Source organism: Clinocottus analis, unplaced genomic scaffold (assembly GCF_023055335.1).
Source record: "Clinocottus analis isolate CAN_PGR_092001 unplaced genomic scaffold, fCliAna1.0.p SCAF_23, whole genome shotgun sequence".
NCBI classification, from domain to species: domain Eukaryota; kingdom Metazoa; phylum Chordata; class Actinopteri; order Perciformes; family Cottidae; genus Clinocottus; species Clinocottus analis.
Genome location: NW_027175965.1, coordinates 2266998 through 2277500, shown reverse-complemented (window position 1 = coordinate 2277500; position 10503 = coordinate 2266998). Strand labels below are relative to the sequence as shown.

The window sequence follows — 10503 nt, the reverse complement described above, 5'->3', positions numbered from 1 at the left end:
GTTTACGCAAGTAAGTACAGAGTTGATGATGTTTTAGGGAACTCGTGTAGGAGCCTGAGAAAGACGGTCAATGTGGTAAAAGCTTGATGAACTGATAGATCAGTTGATGACATGCTGTTAACCTCGTTGGAGTTCAGACAACAGTTTAATGTGTTCTTGATGATTGAATAATGAGACCATTTTCCTAAAAATGATTTTCGGTTCATGCTACACTGTAATAATCATCGCTTGATGTCCGGGGGTAGTGTTGTAAATTAAGTATGCCCTATCTCATTGACGATGTTTTTTATACCCAGTAATAATATGTTTTACGATGAATATAATGCCGTTACATTGATATGTCCTGAACTGCAGCTGCGTCCTGTAAATGGCCCACTGCTCGATGAAGCCCCGCCCCCAACTGCTACACAGAGTGCTGTTTGCTTGTTTGATCAAGTCATATTTACACCGAATGTGCAGCGTGTCCAATGGGTTCCCAGCAAGACACCCAGAAAGTGCGAAGTAGATGAAGTAGGTGGTTCTTAAAGTGTAAGGTACTCACAGACCTCTGCGAAAACTATGAAATGTCAAAGGGTGAATCCCGAAATACAGTGACAGGCGGACAGATGTCCCTTTGCTTTATAATTAGATGATGGGAGTCAGTAAAAAAGCTTTACCAGCCGGCTAAGTGGCCTTGGAAATTATAAAATAAAGGCAGACACTTCAATATTTCCAATTTGGGAGACTTTCTGCTTCCTCCGCGTCCTCTTCTCCTGTCTTTCCTATTATTCCATTCTCCCTCGGTGTGGCGTCCTTTACTTCCTCAACAAATCCAAAATCCAATAAAATGGAGACAGGAAGTGTTCACATTACTTATTTACTTTGGGCGCTTATCCTTGTTTAGTTCTACACCTGCATTTGATATTCACATTTAAAAGTTATCTGTGGCTCATTCAATCATTTATTTTATTATTCAACGTATGGTTGAGTTTAAGACACTCTCACCCACCGTCGAATATGTATAAATGAACGTTCTCAGTGTGTGTGTGTTTAAAAAATGTATTTAAATACTTCTTCCATCACTGCATCCGACCAAGGCACGGTGAAGATGAGCTGAAGATGCCTCAGAGTCCGTCTCAGGGCTGCTCCGGTTCCCCACATGAGCCAGGGCGCAGTGAGACGCCGTAGTCTCCTGCATGGCTGCACCACGCTGCTTAACACCAGCAACAACTGACCGAATGATCTCATTAGAGCCGACTGCCCGCTGAGCGTTCAAAGTGATGTGCGAGCTAAAGATCAAGCCAAGCAGGTTTTTACTTTTCATGACTGTCTGGGAACTGGATTTCAATGTAAATATATGCAGAATATTCATTGCTTTTTTTTTTGGATGGGGGTCGAGGGGGGGGGCATTGTACGTCAGTTTAAATCTTCTTACAGCACACTTTGTCCCCACCAGGCCACCATCCTGTCTATTTTCACTTAGCAACCGCACTAACCAGCAATATTGTGGCTCTGACGGCTGGTAAAAATGTGGAGAGAGAGAGACATTTAACAAAGGTTCTGTCTTTATTGGAAACTGAAGTTCTCAGTAAAAGTTAGTGGGTTAGGGTTTCTGTCTCAGAACAGGAGGCCAAGTGTGGATATTGGGGCGCAGTGAGGTTCAAAGTGAGAGAGGAGATGAAGGCATATATAGATCACTGAATCTGTGGGCTTTAATAATGGCCACCAAAACATGTTTTGTTGCACACCATTTTGACATACAAAAGCAAGGAAGGTATAATTATTTTGCACCCCAATGTGCCAAAACACACAAATATGTATATATAATCGATCCAAATATGCCATCAGTGGCCCAATGTCCTTTCGCGACCTGAATTTACCGGACAGGCCATTCCCATGCATAGCAATAGGCTTACTGCATGCAGTTTTAGTTTTCTTAAGCAACATAGGAGTGTGCAAAGTGTATCAATATGTTCCCATGCACACAACAGCACGGTGAATGTGAGAAGCGAATGCATGTAATCAACACAGATAAACATAAAAGAGAATGCGTTAATTCTCAAGAGGAAGTGGGTTTAGATTTTTGGATCTCTCGGCTGCTCCATGTTTCCTGTCACGACAGACTTCTTTGTTACAATGATCTCAGTCATTAATGATGTCATTCCATATTATGAAATGCAAGCGAGACTCAAGCTGAATGGAAGCAACAAAAAAACCCCCAAAGGTGTCTATTGTTGGTCTTTCGCATTAGCATCCATAACTGGATCTCCTCGATGTGACTAAATGACACTCGGCCCATACGTGGTACTGCTTGTGTTACAAGGTTGCCGTGCTGAGACTGGGCCCGCCGCCTAATGTCCTCTCCTCCCTCGCTCTCTCCCTCCTCCGCTGCTCTGGCCAGCCAACACAACAAGGCTAATAGGGACATTTAAATGTCAGCGTCGCAGAGATCTGAGAGAGCTCTTCACTCACACTTGTGCACGTATGCCGCGAATGTTTCTTAACAAGGCCTTAGCAGCAGCTTGTTAATGACATGCGCTGGACATTGTTTGTCCCCCATAAGTCACGCGAATCTAAACAGGATCCTGGGGTTTGCCGGATGTGAACTGCACATTTAAACAAAAAATGAATTGCAAAAACAGTGCTGTCTTTTTTGATTAATCTGTTAAATTATTCAAACAGCTGTCCCAGATGGATGTTCAGTGCAGGCATGGATCTTTTACCAAACCATCATTTTAAACCAACACTTTGTTTGGCCTCGAATCCGGATTCGGGGTCGGACGTGTCGCTCATTCATCGCTCTTTCTGAATGAGGCTGCAGCTGAGCATTCAGAAATGTCAACAAATAGCTCAATATGAGCCTTTTACTAACCAATAGGCGGCAGTCGATCCGCAGATACGGGAGACCAAAACATCTGCGGGAATAAGGAGACACTTCCTTGGCCAGACGTGAACAGCACAAGCATGGAATAGTGAGGGAGCGAAGAGAACCCTCACATGTCAAACAATAAGAGCGGCTGTGATTGGCCGGCTGTTTTAACCCCCCAAACTGTCCAAACACAAGCAGCAGAGAGGAGAAAGCAGCAGCTGTGATTCAGTAACAGCAGGATGCATCACAAGGTCACTCACAGCTTTTACCTGCAGGCCTGGATTTCATCAATCTTCAGGGATTCAAAAGCCCAAAATACATCATTGAATGCATGAAGCACAGGGTCATATACATCGTTGTTGGGTAATTGTACAACTGTGTTACAGGCCTGCTGTGAGTTGATCCATGTCTGCTACAATGCATCCATTATGGTATGAATGACATAAAGGACTCGAGGCAGAAGGATATTGGTAGCCCATCACTGTCAAAGCGCAATGTAACACTGACTCTGCCATCATTAGTGTCCAGCCTCATTATTATTCAGTCACCACCCAAACAGACTGAAGAAAGGCTGAGCCTCCTCATGCATATTGACACAAGGGCCATTTGTCAATATGTTGGAGAGCATGTTGTGGCTATATCACCGGGCTCCTTTTCCTCTCTGATCCCCACACACACACATTGTGTTCCTGTTATCTCCCGCTGGACGCAGTCGCGGTTGCAGTAATTGTGCAATCTGCGCCGCCGGAGGTGGGGGTGGTGGTGGGGGGGGGGTGCACCTCCTTACTGAGCCCAGCCGACAACATGCCGCAAGATGCCGGCGAGCGTACTCCCCATTCTCCTCCCAGATACACCAGCCAACACATCCCCCCCCCCCCCCCCCCCGCACCGTCCCTGCACAATCGTGAGGTTGAATTCGACACGGTGCAATTCTAATTCATGCAATTTTGCAAGATCTCACCATTCTGTCGCTATTCCTCCGGATGCAGGTCCTGATCTGTGGATCCTTCGAGCCGATGGAAGGCTGCGCTCCTCTCAGCAGGGGACAGACAAATCAACCCTCACGGGGCTGCGCAGGGACGCGGTGGCTCCAGGCTGCACAACTTCCACGAGAAAAGCAGTTTGGACGAAGAGGTTTGGGGACTTCCACCCAGTTACGAAACTGGGACGAGTTTTTCTTTTCTTTTGTTTTTTTAGCGGGACGATTCAGGTGTCCCTGTCAGTGCGCGAAGAGGGCTGAGTGACTGTAGATATTTCGAGTAATTCTTGCTGCCCTGCGGATGGCTGCTCGCTTCGCCCTCCACAGAAGAATGCACCGCGCATTACAACTCTCTCTCTCTCTCTCTCTCTCTCTCTCTCTCTCTCTCTCTCTCTCTCTCTCTCTCTCTCTCTCTCTCGACACATGCGCGCGAGGATGCACACATCCAATTGTGTAGGATAGTTGCGACATAAACGGTGTATGTTAGTCTTAATAATCCGTTCACACCAGATTGTACATAGAACATTACATGGATGTGATGTGGTGAAACGTCATGCACGGTGTGTGCGCGCATGTGGGTGCGTGTGTGTGTGTGGGTGCATGCATGCATACATGCATTTAATCTGTGTACGTGTGTGTGAGTGTGTAAGGTGTAATTGGTCTCCAGATTCAACCATAGATCAGGACCAAGGACAGCGACCATCATCATTTTAGTCGATCAAATAATAATAAAAATACAAAATATCTCAAATTATCTGGAATCAAGACATTGTGGCATGATTCTGGCATCCGTGAAGGATTCAGCAATTGCAGAATCTGCACAGCAGGAAGCTCATCGGAGTGAGTAGAGCATGGATATGATGTGGATCATATGTTACTGATGCAAGATTCTGGACTGACGTGTTCATTGCTTCAAACCAGCGAGTGTTGTCTTAAGGCGAAAGTTGATATTGCTGTTTCACAATGCCTACACTCAAAGTTGGGATGTGAAAAGTCTGCTGTCATAAGAGAGAGGTGAGATGGCACAGCTGAGATGCAGCGTGGAGTCGGCGTGTTTGTCGGTTCTGAAAGATGTTGAGAGCAGCAGATGGAGGAAGCGCGTTGACTCATTGTTCCACAAATCACAGGACGCCTTGAAATTCTTAACGTACTATCTGCTGTTTGACACGGATTGAGAACAAGAATATCCAGTAGTTTGATCACTGACCCCTGCAATACATGTCACTGCTTGAATCCTCTGACAGCAACAGACCCATCTTTTTGGAGGATGAGATGGCAAAAATGTCGGTCCAAAAATTTGTGTAACTGTAAAAACTGGTAAACACTGCACTGCAAAAGGTGCTCTTGAAGAGGGATCAGGGAGGCGCGGATGCTGCCAGGTCGAGACTATGAGGTTGAGGCTAAGAGGTCGAGGCTATGATGGGATGATTTTTGCCTTCAACTCCGGCCATTTCTGAGCAAGCATTTTGCCGTTAAACATGATCAAAGCAACATGTAGTGCAACATTCATAGCTGACTTTTCCCTTTAGACAACGCTTTCCATCCCATCATCAAAACACCAAAAGATGGAATATTAGGTGATGGTGCCCTTTAAAGGCCTGTAGATGAGCTATTGAGACACCCAATGTTGCTTTTTATTGTTATTTGTCACATAAATTGTAACTCACAATCGATGCATAATCCAGTGTTCAGGGATTATTTTGTGAAGGCTTTTTTTTGGAATCCAAATATTTATTCTACGAACAGGTTTAATGATGCATGAACAGGGGAGGAGGAGGAGGAGGAAGAAGAGGAGGAAGAGGAGGAGGAAGAGGAGGAGGAGGAGGAGGAGGCCTTCCGAAGAGTGGCTCTAAAAATATATTCTCTCTATCTTACTCGCTTGCTCTTTGTGATTGATGTGTAACTCTTTTCATCTACATGTGGAAATGAAAAGCAAACAGAGAGGTAAATCCTTTGGGAAGAGAGACTAAACACACATCTAGCATTTCCCACTGGAAAGAAGAAACACAATTATAATCAACTCAAGCAGTGTTCAGGAAATATTACTAATACTCTGGTGAAATTGTCTGTTATCATCTTTGTAGACCTGCTTATTCTTGGTGCTCTATGTTTTCCTATTTTTATTTCTCATTGCTATTTGTATTATCTGCCATTTAGAAGAGATAATTACCAACATTTTATGTCACACCTGTTCACACACCACAACGAAACCCAGTGATATGGAAAAGAAAGGAAGAAGAAAGAAATGAAAGAAAAACAAGCCCAAGTTCAAATCACTTTTCGTGAGGTGAATCATGTTGAGCACGATCTCCTCCAAACTCGATTGGCGTCACTTTCTGACGCACTGGTTAGCCCAATGCGATTAACTCTGACGCTCCACGAGCGTCACAGTAAACACTGTGAATTAAAACAAAAGAAACTTAGGAAATTAAACCACTTCAATCAGGCAAGACAAGTCGGATGAAGTAAAGATCATTGTTTATTATTAACAGGGGACGATAAAGTCTCGACAGAACTTGGACTTTACAGGGAGATTTGTAGTCGAGGGGCGTCTGATAAATCCCCCGCAGAGTCCAGACCTGGTGGTGGTGCTGATGAGACTGACGTAATGAGGAGTTACGTAACAGCAACATGAATGAACTGAAGGTAGATAGACAGTCATATTTAAAAGAGACAGCAGCAGGATGACAGGCTCACGATACAATTGTGTTGCTGTGCTATTAGATAGAAGAGACCAGCAGATCAAAACAGCTGATATCGTGATTGACAGCCGCAAACAATGACAGCAAGGAAATGATGAGGTTGCATGCATAAGAGCAGTGAATGGCAAATGTATGAGAAATAAACTACGGAACTAAGCGTGTAGAAGTTTGTCTTCCCGACTGAACTGACGCAAGAGCTTCATTTAGTCAGGTTTAGGGAAAATATAATGAGTGAGTATGTGAACTCAGTAAAATGTAAGCAACGTCTTAGCGTCCAAAAATGACCCCTGATGGGTTTACCCCTGCTCTGGGAGTGAGAACGGGCTGATCACAAAGACAGCCATCTCTGTTATCCCAGGTCATTTCTTTTCCTCTATCTTTTCTTTACACTTAATGAAATCCAATAAAAAGTAATAAAACAATAATCTATATTATAATAAAACTCTATAATACAATGAAATGGTTAAAGAGTACATTGAATAAACAAAAAAATATAACACACATAGTTTTAATGTTACTTGTTGTGTGTCACTTAAATACTTTTCTCACCTTTACAGTGCAAAGCAGCCATGGAAAACCACAGGTTTCTAACCTATATGGTTATGTTGCAGGCATCGACTACTCGTACCAAAACAGAACTATGAACACTTAGGATAACTGGGAGGACCACAAAAAAAAAGGAAATGAATATGTAATATGTAAATGTTTTCATTGTGTACACATGATGAACTATGTATTTCCAGTCATAAACCATGGGTTCTACGGCTTCTGCTAGAAGAAGGAAGGAAAATGGCGACCGAGTTGCCACAGGGTGACAAAAGTCTGAGGTGTGCTATATCTATTTGCACCGTCAGAGAAATGGGGCTCTGTATTTGATGTGCAGCACTTTTTCTTACGTTGGCTCAGGGAGGAATGCCACAAAGTGCACCAGATTTAACTTGTTTCTGTCCACTTCCCATTTTCAAAAGCACCAAAAATCCGACCTGAATCTGATTTCTCTTTTTTCATCTAACCCTCGTGCTGAAAGTCAGTGGATTTCATTCTACTTGTATTCAGCATAGCCGCTGTTCAGCCCTCCCACACGGAGCGTAGCGGTGACTCAGGCACCTCAAGACTGCCTTCATCTTCCACCCCGAGCTGCAGAGGGAAGAACAAATCCCTCAGATCCCGGTATGTCTCATAAGTAGTATGTATGTTTATGTATGTTTATCCACACACACACACACACACACACACACACACACACACACACACACACACACACACACGCACACACAGAGAGAGAGAGGCCGGACGCTCTGAAGGAATCGGGATTTAAGTGGTTTGCATGACGCAGTGACATCATCACTAATTGATCCTTTTTTGAATTTTGACAGCAGAATAATATGCTGCTGTATGGGGTTGCCATAGCAACTGGTCCATTTCAATGCACGGGGACGTGGAGTGTGCTGCTTGAAGCCGGGGGGAGGGAGGGGGGGGGAGTGATTGGGGATGTTGGGGTGGCAATGGAGGGTTGGTGGGTAAGGATGTGCGTGGAGGAGGGGGGTTGTGAGCTGCCAGGAAAAGAAAGAAAGAGTTAAGAGAAAGAAGATGGCCTCAATGCATTCAGAGCATTCGGATGAAAAAACAACATCAAGCACACTGTCGAGGACAAAAAAAAACACAAAGAGCATAGGGGTGGCACTCTGATTTGCTCAAGAAAGCATTACAGACAACACACGGTTGGATTTACAATTCATAATCATGACGGTGACATCAAAGGGACTGAGCCATTAAGACTTGTATCAATCACAAGTTTCACCTCCACTCCAAGCGATTGACCCGGTACTGCTGCACAGATACATAGTTCACAGATATTTCTGTTCAGAAAAAAAAAAAAAAAAAACATGGACCTGATTGACTGACGCTTAGTTATCATGAGCCGCAGACGTGACGCTCTGAATCAACACTCTCTGTTATTTCAACAGAGGGACTAAAGTCAACGCCGTCTCCGTGTCCTGAAGCTTGAAACCTCGCCGTGAGACACGAACGACGTATCATTAGGAAGGTATTTAGTAGCTTATCATATTAAAACACGGCTATTCAAAGGCTCGAAAATGCTAAATAATTCAATGTCCTAAAGCAAAAATGCATGCAAGTGCTATTCATAGATATCTATTCCACTTCCACACTTTGTCTGCGGCTCAGTTCTGTTCAGCGCAATTTAATTCAGCTCTTTGAACTGACACTGTTTGGTTTATTAGGCTTCTTCTTTGCCTTTTGATCATGCTTTCTGCGAAGCCAAAACATGTGACCACCACAAAAATGTGAACAAAAAAAGACGCCAAAGTCACCAATGTCGAAAGGATTTATTCTTTGGGTATTGCGGATATCTGTTCCAAATTTCCAAAACACAGACAAACGGAGGTTGTGTAAAGTGAGAGATGGACGAAAGAGGTTGCACATTTGTGTCACACAGGACATGGAGTGTCCTGTTTGTGTCTCATTGGTCACGTGAGCGTGTTTTTTTTTTTGCCCAAACCCTGAACCTCCTGTAAAGATGGAAAATACACTGTACATGCAGCGAGCACATGTTGACACGCTGTACCTGACACTTTGAAAAACTGAGTAAGAAGGGTACGCAGCACGTCATAAATTAAGGAGCACGAACCAAACTGCAGGATTCCTCGCATTTGTGTGTGAAAAGGTATTTACCATGAATGTCAGTACAAAATCAAATGGCAGTCCATTCAGTCGGATCTTGTGATGTTTTTCCGTTTGGACCAAAGTGATGGACTTTGCCATCCCTGACGTCACACATTCTCACCTCCAACTCTTGGTCAGTGTCCCTTGGCACCTGAGATCTGGATACCCCGCTAGTGTTGGTTAGCGTTATCTTTTATCAGGACGGCGTTTCAATAAACGCTCTTTTAAACTTAAACGTCCTTCTTCTTAGGAAGTCAGGTGTAGGCAACAAAAAGACTTCGGCTTGGGCAAAGAGTGCGGTTGATATTAACTCACGACAACCCAGGTGACAAAATGTCAATGTTTACGGCAGTATCTGACAAGTTGGGGTCCCTTGGATTTATCCCAAACTAGCACGTTATTTGTAACAGATTTTTGGAATCAGCTATCTGAAAAATTAGATCATGAAACTGCTCAAACGACAAAACATCGAGACAATGCTTTGAAGCTATTTTGGTTCAACGCGAGACATCTGATTTCCAACAGCCACTCCGTTGATCATTCAGGAATATTAATGCAGCGTCCATGCGTCCCGTGTTGTTCCTATCTGATGCGTAACGCTTTCCATTAGAGGGGGTTGAATGAGGCAGAGGCCGTCGTCTTGTCAGGGAGATGAATACTGGACGGCCGCTGCGAATGTTCGGGAATGTAAATATAACGCATCCCTCCTTCTCCAGCAGTAGGTCCTCCTCCTCATGCTGTAGCGTTAACAGCGATTGGAATCACTATGGCAACGTAATTTCTACCTGAAAGCGAGGCTGACGAGAAGCAGGAGGAGGAGGAGGGATGGACGGTCGGAGGGAAAGAGAATTAAAAAGAGGGCTGGGGCCCCTTATAACGCAACATGATTTATGAAAGTCTGGTGAAGGGACATTTACAACACGACCACTTCACACCCTGAAAGAAAAGGCTCTGAGGCATTAAAGGCCAGGGAGCCATTCAGCAGGATTCTTACTCTCTTTCCTCTTCTCTTTAACCCAATTTCTCTTTTTTTCCCTCATAAAAATGTATAAAATGCTTCCATCTCTCGGTTGCCTTTGCTGCAAACAAATTACTCCCTGGGACAAAAGACATGTTATGCATTGGGCTTATTCAATAGGAACTTAATCCTTTGTTTTATCTGATGATGTGAATAAATTACCGTGCCTCACCCTAATCCCAGTGTTTTACTCCAACCATCCTTTTCTCCCCGACACCCCCACCAGCTCACAAGCAATGAAACCAGACTTGTTTAAAAAGCTAAGGAGGGC

At 44.1% G+C, this 10503-nt stretch overlaps 1 protein-coding gene across 2 annotated transcripts in view; it reads right to left on the bottom strand.

Annotated features, from left to right (window-relative positions):
• Nucleotides 1-4181, bottom strand: part of adcyap1r1b (adenylate cyclase activating polypeptide 1b (pituitary) receptor type I) — a 21050-nt gene extending 16869 nt beyond the window's left edge. For both annotated transcript variants that reach the window (XM_068589605.1, XM_068589606.1), the window contains exon 1: nt 3810-4181. The gene's annotated coding sequence lies outside the window, so the exon portion shown is untranslated. The remainder of the gene's footprint in view (nt 1-3809) is intronic.
• Between the last annotated feature and the right edge of the window lie 6322 nt (nt 4182-10503).